The 18,932-nt window shown below is 43.0% G+C and overlaps 1 long non-coding RNA gene across 5 annotated transcripts in view; it reads right to left on the minus strand.

Moving 5' to 3' along the window:
- Nucleotides 1-291: 291 nt before the first annotated feature.
- The window catches only part of LOC147369105 (uncharacterized), a 70,127-nt gene continuing 51,486 nt past the window's right edge, over nucleotides 292-18,932 (minus strand). For 3 of the 5 annotated variants that reach the window (XR_015167263.1, XR_015167260.1, XR_015167262.1), the window contains one exon: nucleotides 6,299-6,919. This is a non-coding gene — a long non-coding RNA (uncharacterized LOC147369105). Of the gene's footprint in view, nucleotides 782-3,381; nucleotides 3,563-6,298; nucleotides 6,920-18,932 lie in introns of those variants that run through there. The other 2 variants (XR_015167264.1, XR_015167261.1) reach the window with 2 other exon arrangements.

Below are 18,932 nucleotides of genomic sequence, written 5' to 3' on the forward strand. Positions count from 1 at the left end.
CTATTTCAGGGGTTTCCCCCAATAAGATAATTGTGCAGTTAATCATCTCTTAGTATCCACTTGTCCAAGGATCTAGACTGACACACTGACTTCTCCTCCTTCAAAGAGGCAGCGTTATCTAGAAAGAGCACACATTTCAGAGTCAGACAGACCTGGACTGCAACCTGAACTCCCCCCACTTACCTGCTGTGTATCATCTTATTTGAGTCACAGTGTCTCTGAACTTCAGTTTGGCCAGAGTTGTTGAATGATTAAATAAAACGTTAAAAGATAAGAAACTTGAAATCCAAATTTCTTTCTATAATTTAATATCTTAGTCTATTTGGGCTGCAATAACAAAAAGATCATAAATTTTTTGTTGTTCATTCGCTAAGTTCTGTCCGACTTCTTGTGACCCCATGGACTGCAGCACCCTGGGCTTCCCTGTCCTTTACTGTCTCCCGGAGTTTGCTCAAACTCATGTTCATTGAGTCAGTGATGCCATCCAACCATTTCATGCTCTCTCACCCTCTTCTCCTCCTGCCCTCAATTTTCCCCAGCATCAGGGTCTTTTCCAAGCAGTCGGCTCTTCCCATCAGGTTTCCAAAGTATTGGAGCTTCAGCTTTAGCATCAGTCCTTCCAGTGAATATACAGGGTTGATGTCCTTTAGGATTGACTGGTTTGATCTCCTTGCTGTCCAAGGGACTCTCAAGAATCTTCTCCAGCACCACAGTTCAAAAGCATCAATTCTTCAGCACTCAGTCTTCTTTATGGTCCATCTCTCACATCCGTACATCACTACTGGAAAAACCATAGCTTTGATTAGACGGACCTTTGTTGGCAAAGTGATGTCTTTGAGTTTTAATACGCTGTCTAGGTTTCTCATGGCTTTTCTTCCAAGGAGCAAGCATCTTTTAATTTCATGGTGGCAGTCACCATTTGCACTGATTTTGGAGCCCAAGAAAATAAAAGTCTGTCACTGTTTCCTCATCTATTTGCGATGAAATGATGGGATCTTCATTTTCTGAATGATGAGTTTTAAGCCAGGTTTTTCACTCTCCTCTTTCACTTTCATCAAGTGGCTCTTTAGTTCCTCTTTACTTTCTGCCATTAGGGTGGTATCATCTGCATATCTGAGGTTGTTGATATTTCTCTTGGCAAGCTTGATTCTAGCTTGGGATTCATCCAGCCTGGCATTTAACATGATGTACTCTGCATATAAGTTAAATAAGCAGGGTGACAATATACAGTCTTGATGTACTCTTTTCCCAATTTTGAACCAGTCCATTGTTCCATGTCCAGTTCTAACTTTTGCTTCTTGACCTGCAAACAGGTTTCTCAGGAGAAAGGTGAGGTGGTCTGGCATTACCATCTCTTTAAGAATTTTTCACAGTTTGCTGTGATCCTTGCAGTCAAAAGCTTTAGTACATAGTAAAGCTTAACCAACAAACATTTGTTTCTCACAGTTCTAGAGGCTAGAAAGATCAAGGTGCCAGCAGATTTGTTGTCTGGTGAGGGTCCTCTTCCTGGTTCATAGGTTGTTATCTTCTGGCTGTGCCCTCACGTGTCAGAGGGACAAGGGAGCTCTCTGGGCCCTCTTTTATATGGGCACTAATCCCATTATTCAGGGTTCCACTCTCATGACCTAATCACCTCCCAAAGGCCGCCATCTCCTAATGCCATCACATTGGGGGTTATGATTTCAATATACGAATTTTGGAGGAGGGGGACACAAACATTCAGCCTATAGCACTGAGCTACAGGTGTTGTACTACTACTGTCAATTTTGATAAATGCACCATGGTTATGTAAGATATTGACCTTGGAGGGAGGTGGGCAAGGGGTCTGTAGAAACTTTCTATAATATCTTTATAATTTTCCTATAAACATAAAATATTCCCAAAGGGAAAAAAATTAAAGAGGTTACAAATGAGTGATGTAGTAGTTGCTCAATAAGTGACAGAATCCTGACAGCACTGAGAACTGCCTCTGCTACTGCATCTGCCCGAGCCATGGCCCCTCACCCACAAATCAGGTTTGGTGTGGACTCCCCAAGCTGTGATATTGGAAAGAGAGAGGTATCATTTTATTTAATAGAAAGGTCACTATTTGGTTGTCTGATAGTTCAGCACTGAGTATTTGCTCACCGAGGAAGGAAGAAGTTTGTCCTTGATAACTATCCCCAGTGTCCCTGCATCACAGAGGCCTCCCTGACTCCTATTCTAGAGTTCACAGGCATGCGTCTGGACGAATACGGGGAAGTCCTGTTTATTGTCTCTCCCCTGCCCCCATCCCTCTAGAACATCGTCCTCCTGGGCTCAGAGCTGAGGTGTCACTATTATAGCCTCAGTGCCCAGGACGGTGCCTGCTGCCTTGTAGTTTTTATGGAATTGAAGTCCCCTGGTGTGGGTTCCAGCCCCCAAGTTCAGCCACTGTTTTGGGGCCTCCTCTGCCCTGCAGGCTGGTGTCTTGTTCACCTATCCTGCCCTGAAGACCTAGCGCCACCCTTCCCCCATACCTGGGCTCCATCTTTGTTCACTGGCTCTTTCCACCTGTCTGCCAGCAGCCTGCCATGCTCCCTGCCAGCCTTAATTCTGCTTCATTTAAGCTCATTTGTACAATTTCCTTTTAAAGAACTCCTCTGAAGAGCAGCACCTGTTCTGGGAGGCCCAGCTCCCTTTTCCTAATCAGCCCAGAGCCTTGTAGAGGAGGTACCCCTGACATGGCAGTTTTCTCCCCTCTGGGAACTAGCTGGAGCAGAGCCCAGTTCGCAGGCCCAACAGCAGGTATTTCCTGGGAAGCCTCTGCCAGGACAGTAGCAAGCCTGAAGAGACTCAGAGATGCTCAGTTCCTGCCGGGCTTGGGGTCGGTAGACATTCTGTGAAAATTCTGAATTTAAGAAGACGGAAGGCCAAAGTGCTATAGGAGCTGACCCGCCTCCTGAGGCGAATTTTCCCCCCTCACAGCTACGACGCACCCTGTGTCCTCACTGCGGGGCTTTAGACCTCAGACTGCCCTGAGGGCTTTAGACCTCAGACTGCCCTGAGGGCTACAACCCAGGATGAGGGTCTGTTCTACTCGGGAAATTGGAGTGAGAAGGAAGTTTGGGAGAGGTGTCCTTGCCCCAGGGAATATTTTCATTTCACCCTGACAGCTGGCAAAACCAGAAGGCCTCCTCGACATAAATTTTTGCCCAACCAGAACTACCCTTTCTGTGCACTGTTCTAGAATCTCATCTCAGCATGAGGAGACCAGACTCTGCTAAGCACATTTTCACATCCTCCTCTCACTTTTGTGCTGCAGAAAACTCATTAGCACATTTAATTCCTCTTAGTTTTCACAGAAATGAAACCAAAGAGGGAAGTGGGGGAGGCAGAAACAGAAGGGCCCAGGAGACTCACCTCGAAGAGGAGAAATTCCTGGGAATGGGTCAGCCGGGGTCATAGGACGAACTCTGGCCTCAGCTAGATGAGGTCTGAGTCCCATCTCCACCATTAATTCACTGCAACCACAGGCAAGTGGCTGAATCTCTTGGAGCCTTGGTTTGCACATTTCTAAAGTAGAACTTTTAATACCTGGCTGCTGAGAATAAACGAGATAACATCAGTATCTGGTATAGTACATGGTATTTGATACATAAGGAGTACCCAATAAATAGTAGCTTTCATTACCATTGAAAGGCTTCAAAACAGTGAATGAGGTCACCTTTATCTTTTTTTTAAATTATGTGACTCTATATGAAATGTCCGGAATAGGTAAATCTATAGAGACAGAAAGTCGTGGCCAGCAACAGTGGGGAGAGGGAATGGAGGGTGATTGCTGACGGATATAGTTTCTTTTGGGGATGATGAAAATGTTGTAAATCTGATTGTAGTGAATATATCGTAACTCTGTGGATATACTTAAAAGCCATTGAATTATATCCATTAAATGGGTGAACTACTTTGGCCACTTGATGCGAAGGACTGACTCATTTGAAAAGACCCTGGTGCTGGGAAAGATTGAAGGCAGGAGGAGAAGGGAACGATAGAGTATGAGATGGTTGGATGGCATCGCTAACCCGACGGACATGAGTTTGAGCAAGCTCCGGGAGTTGATGATGGACAGGGAAGCCTGGCGTGCTGCAGTCCATGGGGTCTCAAAGAGTCGGGCATGACTGAGCGACTGAACTGAACTGATGTGATGGGTGAAATATATCTCAATAAATCTATTACAAACATGCATTTGGATGACACATTAGAGTGATGAAAGACAAAATATTAGAACTTTTAAAGTAAACTTTTTGCTTTCTTTTTGGATTGGAGACCACTTTTATCTTACCTCAGAGAGTGTCACATTACCTCATTATGTCAACAATTCTAACCTAAAAGTCTACTGGATCTCTCTGAGGATCTGGAGGACCTCACAGATAGGCCTTGTAGAGAAATACAGGCCATTTCCACAACTACACAAGAGGGACTTGGCCTCAGACCTTGAACTCACTGACTTTTTTTAAAGACAAAATTTCTAGTATTTATCTATTTTGGGCTGCATTGGGTTTTAGTTGCAATATGTGGGCTTCTCACTATTTGTGGTGTTCAGGCTTGGCTGCCCCGTGGCATGTGGGATATTAGTTTCCTGATCAAGGATTGAACTCATGTCTCCTGAATTGCAAGGCAGATTCTTAACCACTGGACCATCAGGGAAATCAGGAACTCACTGACTTTTTAAACTAAATGCTATTAGCTAGACTGTCCTCCATATAACATTTGTATTGGTCTAGATTAAAAAGCAAAACAAAAGCAAACCCTCCACAACAACAAAGAAAAAAATGTGTGTTTTCAGGGCTCTGAGAATGTGGCACAGAGAACTGGGGCTGTGTTCCAACCTTATAGGTTTCAGGGTGTGTCTCCTCCTGTGTAGTCTCTATCTGGGAGTTGACATGGAGGTGGCTTTCTAGTGCAAAGGAAAGTTGATGGCAAGAGTTGAACACAAGAAAAATGTAGGGCTTAGAATTAAGTATTGCATTAAGAAAGTAAACTGTCTAAGGAGAATGATTTAGAACACATTCTAGATTCCCAAACTAGAGCCATGATCCTCACCCTGGCCACCCACTAGAATCACCTGTGGAGCACTAAAAATGATGGGGCCTGGGTCCACCTCCAGGGCTTCTGATTGAGTTGGTTGGCATAGTACCTGGGTCACCAGGATTTAAAATCTCCCCAGGTAATACCAGTGAGCAGCCATAGTTGAGAATCCCAGGTCTAGAGTGTTCTAGGCCTCAGTTTCTTTGGTCCAGGAACAAATTTACAAAGGATTGTAGTAGGTGGGACAGGGCAAGATGATCTTCCTCCTCTACGGGAATAGTGCACATTTCAGAAGACAGGTTAATTGTGTGTGAAACAGCAGGACCCTAATGATCCTTACCCCCCATGTCTTCTGCCTGCCTGTTGTCTGTGGACAACTTTAATCAAAGAATAAGTTTAATTACTGCAAGGAGATCCAACCAGTCCATTCTGAAGGAGATCAGCCCTTGGATTTCTTTGGAAGGAATGATGCTAAAGCTGAAACTCCAGTATTTTGGCCACCTCATGCGAAGAGTTGACTCACTGGAAAAGACTCTGATGCTGGGAGGGATTGGGGGCAAGAAGAGAAGGGGAGGACAGAGGATGAGATGGCTGGATGGCATCACCAACTCAATGGACATGAGTCTGAGTGAACTCCAGGAGTTGGTGATGGACAGGGAGGCCTGGCGTGCTGCGATTCATGGGGTCGCAAGGAGTCGGACAGGACTGAGCGACTGAACTGAACTGAAGTTTAATTAAAGAAGTGAGAAATGTGGAAACAAAGGAAAATTAGAGAAGTGAGAAATGTGGAAACAAAGGAGACTAAATAATAATAATGCAGTCATTAAGCATAGTCAAGGACCTTTAGTTCTTTCTCAAGGGCTGTAGATAATATTCTGAGCCACATCATGTGAGCTGTCTTATAGATACCAAAACCCCAGGTGGAGAAGTTAGCTATATGATGACCAGACTGTACCCAGGACTTGAGCTGCCACAATTCTGAGAATTGACTGCAAAGAAATGGGAACAAGTGGACTCTGGAACTGAAGATTAACTGTCCCTAAAACAATCAAGAGATGCTGGTCAGACCACTGGTGACCAATTTGAAGACGACTGTTAGAGATGATTGTGCTGTTTCTGCATGTGACGCCCTCCCGCCTCCCCCATCTTTCTATAAAAGCTCTCACCCCTGCTTGTCAGGGGTGGTGAATCAGCCTTTGGACAGATGTCTGCCATCCTTTCCCCCCAGTTGCCAATATCTGAAATAAAGCAAACTTTCCTTTCCACCAACCTGGCCTGTTTATTGGCTTTGGGGCGGCAAGCAGCCAGACCCTCCCACACACACCTTTTGGTAACATGTGTATAAGGGCCAGTCTTTACCGAGGAATGGAAGTGATCAAGTTTAGTTAAAGTAGGAAATGTCATGGCTCCAGACAAAAAGCCTAAACAGTGAAGGCAAGACTGGTAGCAATCGTGGAGGGCCATGTCATAGCTTAATGGCTTTCATGCCCCACTGTACATCCAGAGGGTGCCCTGGAGAAGGGGACCCCAGGGAGGAAGGGAGTAGGCTGGAGGGGCACCGGGCAGCGTGTTCTCCTGGACTGCTTTGTTGCCCTGGTCTCAGAAAAGCTCCAGTCCTGGGCTTCCCTCTCCCTTGAACACTTTAGGGCCTTTTTAGGAGATGGGATCACTCCCCTCACCAACTCTGGGGGTTCCATGGGAGTTGGCAGGGCAAGGGAAGGAGGGAAGGTTAGTTTGGACTTTGAAATGCGGGTGAGCTGTCTGGCAGAAGTCATCAGGGTGTCTTGGAATGTTACTTGGGTGGGATGCTGGAAGTCCAAGAAGTTCTTCTTTGGTGTTCCAGTATTTCTTTCAGAATCCTCTATGATGCTGACTGGTTAAAAAAAAAAAAAAAAGGAAAAATATTCAAGTCAGAAGTCAGTGGATTGGACTACAACAAAGATCTCATACAAGCTCAAGAAATGATCAGTAGTCAGATCCGGCCAATGCACTAAGAGCTAATAATTTGGATTGAAGGGGGCCACAGAGACAGGCTGATTTGTTTCCAGTTACTCTTTTCTACTGTGACAAGTGAAGAAAAAAATGAGCAGCAACAGCTGCAACTCATAGAAGTCAAAGATGGTAGATTAAAATGGCCTTCTCAAAGGATAGATGTGTGAGTGCATGTCCAACTCTTTGTGACTCAATGGACTGTGTCCTGCCAGGCTCCTCTGTCCGTGGGATTCTCCAGGCAAGAATAGTGGAGTGGGTAGCCTTTACCTTCTCCAGGGGATCTTCCCACCCAGTGATCAAAACCTGCATCTCCTGTGTATCTCCTGCATTGCAGGTGGATTCTTAGCCACTGGGCCACCAGGGAAGCCCCCAAAGGACAGGTGGTAATCTCCAAATTGCCGACAGTTAATGAAAGGGGGGCTGCTTTACCAGTGCTGAGAATGAGTGGAAAAGGTTCCACAGATTGTTGGTACAGAACATGTAGAATAAATTTTGGCCCTGAATCCAAAATGAGTCTTCTCTCTCAACTGTAATATTAAAAAGAAGAAATTTTCATTATAGTGTTTGGTTTGTATTTACTTCCTGTGGAAGCTTCTACTGAGGTTATCAACCATTCTGGGGGAAATGATTGTGGACATAATGATCATTACAATGATCACTACACTTATTTTTTTAAGTAAGGAAGTGCTTCTATTGCTTAGAAAATCTCAAACATTCTGGACTGAATTCTTAAAATGTATGTCAGTATGCTCTCATAAAACACATAAAGTGAGACACTTATGTAATTAAAAAAATTTAGTAGCCACATTGAAAAATATATAAAGGCACAGTTGAAACTCATTTTCATAATATGTCTTACATAACTTGGGATGTCCAAGATACAGCATTTCAGTATAAATCAATGTATACATTTTCACTAATGCAGTATTGGAAATGACACATATACCCAGCACATGCACCACAACACAACAATACCTAATAGGATGCAATGCTAAGGAGAAATGTAGTCCTACCAAAACAGTACACTGCTTCAGTTTTTAAATTAACATTAAAAATTCACTGCAGTTTGTGAAGATAGATTCTGAGCAGCCACCTTTTGGTCATCAGTATATAATGAGCTTCCCAGGTGGTGCTTGTGTGTGGGTGATCAGTCACTAAATCGTGTCCAGCTCTTTGCGGCCCTATGGACTGTGGCCCGCCAGGCTCCTCAGTCTATAAGATTTTCCAGGCAAGAATACTGGAGTGGGTTGCCATTTCCTTTTCCAGGAGTCTTCCTGACCCAGGGATCAATCCCACGTCTCCTGCTTTGCAGGTGGATTCTTCACCTGCTGAGCCATGGCACAGTAGTAAGGAATCTGCCTGCCAATGCAGGAGGTGCAAGAGATTTGGGTTCGATCCCTGGGTTGGGAAGATGCTTTGGAGAAGGCAATGGCAAGACACTTCAGTATTCTTGCTTGGAAAATCCCACAGACAGAGGATCCTGGTGGGCCACAGTCCATGGAGTCACAAAGAGTCGGACACAACTGAGCAAACACTTAAGAGATATAGTGAGCACTTTGACTAAGGATTTGTGTATTTGGATAAAACTACCAGAGAATTGCTTGAGAACCTAGCAAATGGACCACAGTCCTGAAAATCCCTAGGCTGTTAAGGGGAGGATATATCTGAAAAGCCACCAAGTATCTGAAGGATGTCATTTTACAACCAAGATTACTTTACCCTCAAGGATCTCATTCAAAATTGATGGAGAAATCAAAAGCTTTACAGACAAGCAAAACTAAGAGAATTTAGCGCCACCAAACCAGATTTACAACAAATGTTAAAGGGACATCTATAGGCGGGAAATATAAGAGAAGGAAAAGACCTACAAAAACAAACCCAAAACAATTAAGAAAATGTCAATAATATCAGTAATTACTTAAAGTCAATGGATTAAATGCTCCAACCAAAAGACACAGATTGGCTGAATAGATACAAACACAAGACCCATATATATGCTGTCTACAAGAGACCCACTTCAGACCTAGACACGCATATCCTCTCACAAAGTGAGAGGATGGAAAAGTATATTCCATGCAAGTGGAAATCAAAAGAAAGCCAGACTGAGAATTTGCATATCAGACAGAATAGATGTTAAAACAAAAAATATTACAAGAGACAAGGAAGGATATTACATAATGATCAAGGGATCAATCCAAGAGGAAGACATAACAATTGTGAATATTTTATGTACCCAACATAGAGGCACCTCAATACATAAGGCAAACACTAACAGACATAAAAGGGGAAATTGATGGCAACGTAATAATAGTAGGGGACTTTAACACCCCACTTATACCAATGGACAGATCATCAAAACAGAAAATTAATAAGTAACACAAGCCTTAAATGACACACTAGACCAGGTATATCTAATTGATATTTTCAGGATATTCTAACCAAATGCATAACAATACACTTTCTTCTCAAGTATACATGGAACATTTTCCAGGATTTGGGTCACAAATCAAGCCTCAGTAAATGTAAGAAAATTGAAATCATATCATGCATCTTTTCTGACCACAGTGCTATAAGATGATATCAATTACAGGAAAAAGACTATAAAAAACACAAACACATGGAGATTAAACAGTATGTTTCTAAAACACACGCAAATTACTGAAGAAATCAAAACGGAAATAAAAAAATTCCTGGAAACAAATGACTATGAAAACACGGTAACCCAAAACCTATGGGATTCAGCGAAAGTGGTTCTAAGAGGGAAGTTTCAGATCAGATCGACTCTTTGCGACCCCATGAATCGCAGCACGCCAGGCCTCCTTGTCCATCACCAACTCCCGGAGTTCACTCAGACTCACATCCATCGAGTCAGTGATGCCATCCAGCCATCTCATCCTCTGTCGTCCCCTTCTCCTCTTTCCCCCAATCCCTCCCAGCATCAGAGTCTTTTCCAATGAGTCAACTCTTTGCAAAAGAGTACTGGCCAAAGTACTGGAGTTTCAGCTTCAGCATCATTCCTTTCAAAGAAATCCCAGGGCTGATCTCCTTCAGAATGGACTGGTTGGATCTCCTTGCAGTCCAAGGGACTCTCAAGAGTCTTCTCCAACACCACAGTTCAAAAGCATCAATTCTTTGGCGCTCAGCCTTCTTCACAGTCCAACTCTCACATCCATACATGACCACAGGAAAAACCATAGCCTTGACTAGACGGACCTTTGTTGGCAAAGTAATGTCTCTGCTTTTGAATATGCTATCTAGGTTGGTCATAACTTTCCTTCCAAGGAGTAAGCGTCTTTTAATTTCATGGCTGATGTCACGATCTGCAGCGATTTTGGAGCCCAAAAAAATAAAGTCTGACACTGTTTCCACTGTTTCCCCATCTATTTCCCATGAAGTGGTGGGACCGCATGCCATGATCTTCGTTTTCTGAATGTTGAGCTTTAAGCCAACTTTTTCACTCTCCTCTTTCACTTTCATCAAGAGGCTTTTGAGTTCCTCTTCACTTTCTGCCATAAGGGTGGTGTCATCTGCATATCTGAGGTTATTGATATTTCTCCCGGCAATCTTGATTTCAGCTTGTGCTTCTTCCAGTCCAGCGTTTCTCATGATGTACTCTGCATAGAAGTTAAATAAGCAGGGTGACAATATACAGCCTTGACGTACTCCTTTTCTTATTTGGAACCAGTCTGTTGTTCCATGTCCAGTTCTAACTGTTGCTTCCTGACCTGCATATAGGTTTCTCAAGAGGCAGATCAGGTGGTCTGGTATTCCCATCTCTTTCAGAATTTTCTACAGTTTATTGTGATCCACACAGTCAAAGGCTTTGGCGTAATCAATATAACAGAAATAGATTTTTTCTGGATCTCTCTTGCTTTTTCCATGATCCAGCGGATGTTGGCAATAGGACATAATTCACTAAGCAAGATACAAAAAGTGAAAACTGCAAAGGGAAAGTTTGATAAATTTGGCTATATTAATATCAGAAATACCTAATTCATCAAAAGGTGCCATATGTGTTCATGTTCTTCTTTTTCTCCTTCTTTCCACTTCCTCCCATCCCCTCTGTCCCTTCCTTTTCTGAAACACTCAGTACTAAAAGGTTAGGTGATGACAAGTCAGTTATTTTGCCACGTTAGAGGGTGAAGGGAGAACAAGGGTGGCTCAAAGGAGGCATCAGAGTCCACGTGGCATGGAGGCATCTGCACAGGAGATGTATCAGAGGCCAGAGAGCACAGGCAGGGAAGCAGCACAGGCGCAGCAGCCTGGAATAGGGTGTTAGAGCACAAAGGAGGTGGGGAAGGCATCCGGGCAGGATGCGCATCCTTTTAAATACACAGATATGCGTATGAATATATATGCTGTCCATGATTTGTTTCAAAATAACACAGGAGGTAAAGGAAATAGATGTATGTCGAGGCAGGATGAGCCAAGGGTGGGAAATTTGGTGAGTCTTGATGATGGGTACACTGGGCTGTATTTGTTTACGTTTTTGTACGTCCAAAATTCTCCATAAAAAGCATTTTTCAGTGTAAACACACACACCAAAATGAAAATGAAGAGATAAGCTTCAAATCTGTAGAAGAACTGTGCTATGCATATAAGTGATGCAGGATTTGAATCTATAACGCAGGACTTCCCTGGCGGTCCAGTGGTTAAGACTCAGATACCTGAATGCAAGGGGCCTGGGTTCAATCCCAGGTCAGGGAACTAGACTCCACATGCAACTAAGACTGGGCACAGCATACATAAATGAATGAATGAATAAAAATATATATATATATATATCTTTAAAAAAAGAAACTCTAACATATATTTAAAGGAAACAAAGCCCTCCGTGTCAACAATAGACAAATAATCTGCTTCCTGGAGAAGGAAATATAAAGACCAAAAAATCTGAAAGAATTTCTGACCCATAGTAGTCAGAAAAATGCACATCAAAAGCAGAGTTAGGGACTTCCCTGGTGGTCTAGTGGCTAAGACTCTGTCTTTCCAATGCAGGGTGCCTGGGTTCAACTCCTGGTCAGAGAACTAGATTCCACATGCCACAACAAAGACTTGGAGCAGTCAAATAAATAGAAAAGAAAAAACCACAATTAGATACTAGTTTATCTTTATCAGTTTGACACAAATTAAAAGCTGTGTTGCTAAGTCTCAAGCACTGCTTGTAGGAGTGTAAATTCATCAATTGTTCTGGCACCATTTAGCCAAGTATAAACTCTTATACGCGTGCACCAGAGCATGGGAGTAAGAAGACTGAAGGTAAACTTGCCTGTAATTTAAAAAAACCAAAACAAAAACTGGAAGTAAGCCAATGTCTGATGGAGCAATGGATTAGTAACTGCGATACACAATGAGATGGCATTAGCAGTGCAAATGTACTATTTACAGCAACATGAATGAATCCTGCAAACATAAGGTTGAGTGAAAAAGGCAAATCAGAAAAATACAAAACATAAAACAATACGTTTTGAAAAGTTCAAAAACAAGCAAAACTAAACTATATATTCGGGCTTCCCTGGTGGCTCAGTGGTAAAGAATATGCCAATGCAGGAGACACAGGTTCAATCCCTGGTCTGGGAAGATCCCACATGCTGTGGAGCAACTAAGCCCATGCAACACAACTGCTGAGCCTGCGCTCTCGCGCCCGGGAACCACAACTCCTGGGCACACGTGCTGCGGCTACTGAAGCCCGGGTGCTCTAGAGCCTACGCTCTGCAACAGGAGGAGCCAGCACAATGGGAAGCCACAGCTACAGTAGCCCTTGCTCCCCACAACTAGAGGAAAACTCCACACAGCAAGGAAGACCCAGCAAAATAAACAAGTGAAATTATATAAAAAAGAAAAAAACAAAACACACACACACACAAAGAAAAAACAATATGGTCTTTAACAACACACATACATACATATGTGGTAAAATATAAAGGAAAGCAAGGACTGATAAAAATTCAAGACAGGTTTACCATGGTGGGTGAGGAGGGAGGAGCTTCATGATACTCTTAGAGCTCCATTTCTTTTTTAAATTTATTTTTAATTGGAGGGTAATTGCTTTACAATATTGTGTTGGTTTCTTGCCATATGTCAACATGAATCAGCCATAGGTATACATGTGTCTCCTCCCTCTTGAACTTCCCTCCTGAGTTCCATTTCTTAAGCTGGATGTTGGGCACATAAGGGCTCATTTTATTATCTTTATACCTTATATACACATTTAATCATATACATGTTTTGTACTGATGAAATATATAATCTTCTAATACAAATTTTAATCAAAACAGAAATAAGACTATTGATATCTATAGTAGTTATAAGAAATGCAGACACTTCTGTCAATGCTGTGTGAGAGCCAGGGTAAGCACACATGCAATTTATGCCTTTGGTCTCAGCATCCTCGTATGCACCCTCTTTTTGCTCTCGAAAGTTTTGCTGATGGGATCTATTAAAAAAAGGATCCTGTGCTCTCAGTGATGGCTGCTGCCACCACTGCTTGTCCCAAGATGAACAGAAATGAACAACAAGCTTAGCTAGGACACTACCAATTTTTACTACTTAAAGGGAAGCAAAATGAATCAAGTGAATTCAAATATTTGAATGGTGAACATTAAAACATAGAATTAACTATAAACAAATCTTTACTCACCTTCTTTCTAGATAGACAAGAAATACTTACATAAAGATGATCAAAAAAATTTGCACTTTGACCTGAACCAAGTATCTTGTATGGTAGTGGGAGAGCTAAATGTGACAAATGACTTAGTTGTCTGGTTACATTAATTTTTTAAAAAACTCTTTGGAAACACTTTAAATATTAAAATAATAAAATTATTTAAAATAATATTAACATAATAAAATACTTTTTAAAAAAGAGAAAGAGACCTAAGAGACCCATCCACCAAATGTGAAATGTGGATTTCAGGTGGATCCTTTGGTGGTGGCTCAGAGAGTAAAGAATCCACCTGCAATGTGGGAGACCCAAGTTCGATCCCTGGGTTGGGAAGATCCCCTGGAGAAGGGAATGGCAACCCACTCCAGTATTCCTGTCTGGAGAATTCCATGGAGAGGAGCTTGGCGGGCTACATTCCATGGGGTTGCAAAGAGTTGGACACAACTGAGAGACTACCCGTTTCTTTCACTTCTGAACTGAACCAATCAACTATAAAAATATATTCTTTATAAAATGAGGAAAATGTGAGTAGGGATTGGGTATTAAAAGATACCAAGGTATGATAATGGAACTGTGCTTGGATTTAAAAAACAACTCTTACCCTTTAGAGATGAAACCTAAAATGTCTGGAGAAGATGTTATAATAGCTAGAATTTCCTGTGAAATAATCCAGTGGTGGGAGTGGAAAGGGAGGGATAGAGATGAAATAAAAGTGGTCATGAGAGGCTCACTGTACCTGACTGGTAGGTACAAGGGTACCTTGTTCTCTTTGTCCTTCTCATGCCTGTGCGAAATTTTCCATGGGAGAAGGGAAAGATGGGAGAGGAAGAGGGAGGGAAAAAGTAGGAAGTGAGATCCTCTGAACAATGCCTTGTATCTCTCAGAGCAAGAGCCCAGCTCGGTGGATGGTTTCTGCTGCCCTCCTGCAGGAGATAACATCACTGGCCAGAGACCCTCAGAGGCGGACGGCCTTGCGCACTATGCCGTTTCATTCTTCTGTTGGGGCCATACCTACACAGAGGGCTGCTGTATCAGAATGCGTGGTCTGAGCAGGCCCAGGTATCCAACCCTCGTGGGTTTCACAACTTTGGCCCTTCTCAGTCCCAGGAAGCATGCATAAGAAGTGAGCCACTTTCCTTTTTTTAACCTCCTGAAATACCACGGCAGTTCTGAGTTTAGTTGGCCTTGGCCTGCAGTGCCTTGAAGCGGGATTCTGGTACCAGAGCCTAAAGCCAGGTACCCCAGAGACTAAAGTCAGGCCAAGGGCACTGAATACTAGCCACCAGACCAGCAGAGCCAGTGGCCAGTGATGAGGCACAGGCCCACCGGCTTTGTAGAAATGAATCCCCACACAAAAATGGAAAGTAGCGAAACAGGTAAAGTGTTAATTAGGAGGGAAAAGGGTACGTGTGGGTAGACACATGCGTGGGCTCAGAGCAAGAGTCATGCCCTTGTGGCGGTTTGAATCACTTAGATGGAGCATTTCTTCCGGGTTTCCTCTGGTCAGTCATCTTGCTTTGCTTGAATCTGAGTCCATAACTGGTTTATCTCCCTCCCCTATGTGTGCGCACATCTCTTAGCCAAGATGGATTCTAGTGAAGAGGCCTATGGGCAGGTTGACATTACCTACTACGGGACGGCACCCCTCCATTTTGGCTCCCAAGGAGCCTCATGTGTAATCAGGAAAGTCTCTTTGACCTCGAGAATGAGAAATATGTGGTCTCTCTTTCATCTGGCACAGCTCCTCTTCCGCTCCTGCTATCATCTTTATCTTGGAGTATCTCTGTCCACAGTGGACAGTCTAGCTGCTCAGCCTGGAGCCCATCTATCTCCTGCCTCAGATCCTCTTGAAAGACACCCAACATTTTCACTACACTCCTTCTGGCACAGCCTGATAGCCCCTGAGAAGGAGTTCAGATTTAACAACAAGAGCCTGGCACACCCCATGCTGGCTCTTGGCCTCTGCCTCCTCCTGGGAAGGGGAAAGACATAGTGTGGACTGGGTAGGGATAATCTTTGCTGATTAATTCCTGTTCACCCCCTGTTCTACTTGCCCCAACCAATATAGACAAGGAGACATCTCACTACAGAAGTGCCATGATAAAAGTTAAGAGGGTGGGTCTCTGCGCTATAAGCAAGAGAGACTCCAGGTGCTGAATGGAGGCTGTTCATTCCCATTCCCAGCAAGAGCTCGTCATTCATCCACCGGTTTTTACCGCCCCCTTGTGGTCATTTGCTTCCTCTAGACAATCCCGGTTTCCCAGGTGGCGCTAGTGGTAAAGAACCTGCCTGCCAATGCAGGAGACGTAAGAGATGCTGGTTCAATCCCTTGGTCGGGAAGATCCCCTGGAGGAGGAAATGGCAACCCACTCCAGTATTCTTGCCTGGGAAATCCCACAGACAGAGGAGCCTGGCGGGCTGCAGTCTTGCAGCCGCAGAGTCGGACATGACTGAAGCAATTTAGCATGCAGTCCTGAAACCTTGAAATACGCGTTTCCACCCCACTGATGAGTCAATCCCCTGCAAACCTTGCATTGGGTTTATCTTCATTAAGGGACAGATATTTCGCTCAGTAGTGAGAAAACTTTCTTCCAAAGCAAATAAGAACATGAGGGTCTTCCAGACAATTTCTCCTTTTTTTTTTTCTTTGACCTTGCCCTGCAGTTTCTGGGATCTTAGTTCCCTGACTAAGGATTGAACCTGGGTCCATGGCAGTGAACGTACCAAGTCTTAACTGGACTGCCAGGGAATTCCCTCTTTGCTTTTTAAAACCTTTACTGGTTGAAAAATTTTAAAACAAAAATTGGGGAGAAAGAAACTTGATGAGGATTTCCCTGGTGGGTCCGGTGGTTAAGAATCCACCTGCGAATTCAGGGGATATGGGTTTGATCCCTGGTCTGGGAAGATCCCACATGCCACAGAGTAACTAAGCCTGTGCACCACAACTCTTGAGCCTGTGCTCTAGAGCCCAGGAACCACAACTACTGAGCCCACGTGCTGCAATTACTGAAGCCCATGGGCCTAGAGCCCGTGCTCGGCAACAAGAGTTCAGTTCAGTAAGTTCAGTTAAGAGAAGCTGGTGCACCGCAATGAAGCATAGCCCCGACTCGCTGCAACTACAGAAAGCCCACGCATAGCAACGAAGACCCAGCAAAGCCTAATAAATAAATAAGAAACTTCATGAGATGGCTATAGGGAAAGGGGATCAGGAAAGTATTCCCTGCCTCTATGTGGGTGAAGGAAGCTCGGTAATTCCTGTAAAAAATGATGCCCCTCCAGATGAAACCATGTAACTCAGATTGGGACTTGAAGACACGATCTTTTTAACTGAGATCACATCTAGTCTTAGGACTTAATGAAGGTCAATTTCTTGATGTCTCATTGCAGACAGAATTGAGTGGGAGACAAAGTGACAGGTAAGAAGTGGATTTATTTAGAGAGAAACACACTCCACAGAATGTGGGCCATCTCAGAAGGTGAAAGGTCTCAGGGTAGGGAGTTGGCAAGTTTTTATAGGAATGGGTAATTTCATAGGCTTATGAGTCGGAGGTGTATTCCAGCTATTTTGGGGAAGGAGTGGAGATTTCCAGAAATTGGTCCACCATCCACTTTTTGATCTTTCCTGGTAGGTCACTGTCGTGGTGGTGTGTCAATTAGCTTGCTGATATGTTACAATGAGCATATGATGAGGCTCAAGATATGGTGGAAGTTAACTGCCATTTTGGACCTATTTGGTTCTAATCAGTTTATGTTGTGTTCTCAGGCTATGTCATTTTTTTAAAGTTTGTGCCCTGCCCCGCTCCCTCCTGTTTCATTTCCCCCTCAGAGACTTTACTTTCATATTCTTATGGGAAGTGGCCCTTGATAGTCTGTCTTCTGTGACTGCTTCAAGGCTGAGTAGGGGTGTTGACTCTGCCTGTCAGGGAGTAGAAATCTCTGGATGCCTGATCTAGGGGCCTCAGGAGAGGACAGCTCCTTGTTTTAAGTCAGTATGGGCTGGAAATCCTTGTACAGCCATCATGTTGATGTGGAACTGTTGTAACTGCTTCCATAGCTTTTTCTATGAATCTCCTTGATAATGAAGCCCTTCTTGTAAAAGCATCCAAGTACAAAAATAATTATCTATAAATAACAAAAGACTTACCAAGCAAGGTTAAACATCTAATTACAGTGTAATCTATAAAGAAATTTAGTTACAATAACTAGAACTACAAATGATTACATTTAATTCAACTTATCAAATAATTCTAGCTAAATATTTCTCTGAGAGGCCTCAGGGGCCACCTAAAGCATCCCAAAATTAGCTGGAAATCAAAAGAATTTTAAAATTTTATATATGAGAAGTTCTGAAACATTTAGTCAAGTAAGATCATAGATCACCTACAATACTTATTTTCCAACCAAAGTTACCAGAGCTCTCAAAAGTAAATACAAATCACGTAAAGGCAAACACACACACACAATCTATTGTCAAAAGCAGCATTTCGGGAATATTTTGGAGGGAAAAACTAAATCCAGTCTTTTCCTAGCCCATTAGGAACAAAACCCATTCACCCAACTAGATTTAATGAAATCTTAGAAAATCCTGATCATGGATAACTCTTTTCAGTATTTTTTTATTCCTCACACCTTATTTTACTGAAAACATATATGTTACTTTCATTAAAAGTTTTTTCCACGTTGAGTTACTTTTCTTACTAACAAATCTGCAATAGATATAATAAAGTCTTATTTGAACTCTCGAAAAAGCAAGAGAGTTCCAGAAAAATATCTATTTCTGCTTTATTGACTATGCCAAAGCCTTTGACTGTGTGGATCACAATAAACTGTGGAAAATTCTGAAAGAGATGGGAATACCAGACCACCTGACCTGCCTCTTGAGAAACGTATATGCAGGTCAGGAAGCAACAGTCAGAACTGAACATGGAACAACAGACTGGTTCCAAATAGGAAAAGGAGTTCATCAAGGCTGTATATCGTCACCCTGCTTATTTAACTTCTATGCAGAGTACATCATGAGAAACGCTGGACTGGAAGAAGCACAAGCTGGAATCAAGATTGCCAGGAGAAATATCAATCACCTCAGATATGAGATAACACCACCCTTATGGCAGAAAGTGAAGAGGAACTCAAAAGCCTCTTGATGAAAGTGAAAGTGGAGAGTGAAAAAGTTGGCTTAAAGCTCAACATTCAGAAAACGAAGATCATGGCATCTGGTCCCATCACTTCA

The sequence above is a fragment of the Bos grunniens genome, chromosome 7, assembly GCF_055505025.1.
Source record: "Bos grunniens cultivar Pamir isolate PY7600 chromosome 7, Bosgru_T2T1.0, whole genome shotgun sequence".
In the NCBI taxonomy this organism is placed as follows: domain Eukaryota; kingdom Metazoa; phylum Chordata; class Mammalia; order Artiodactyla; family Bovidae; genus Bos; species Bos grunniens.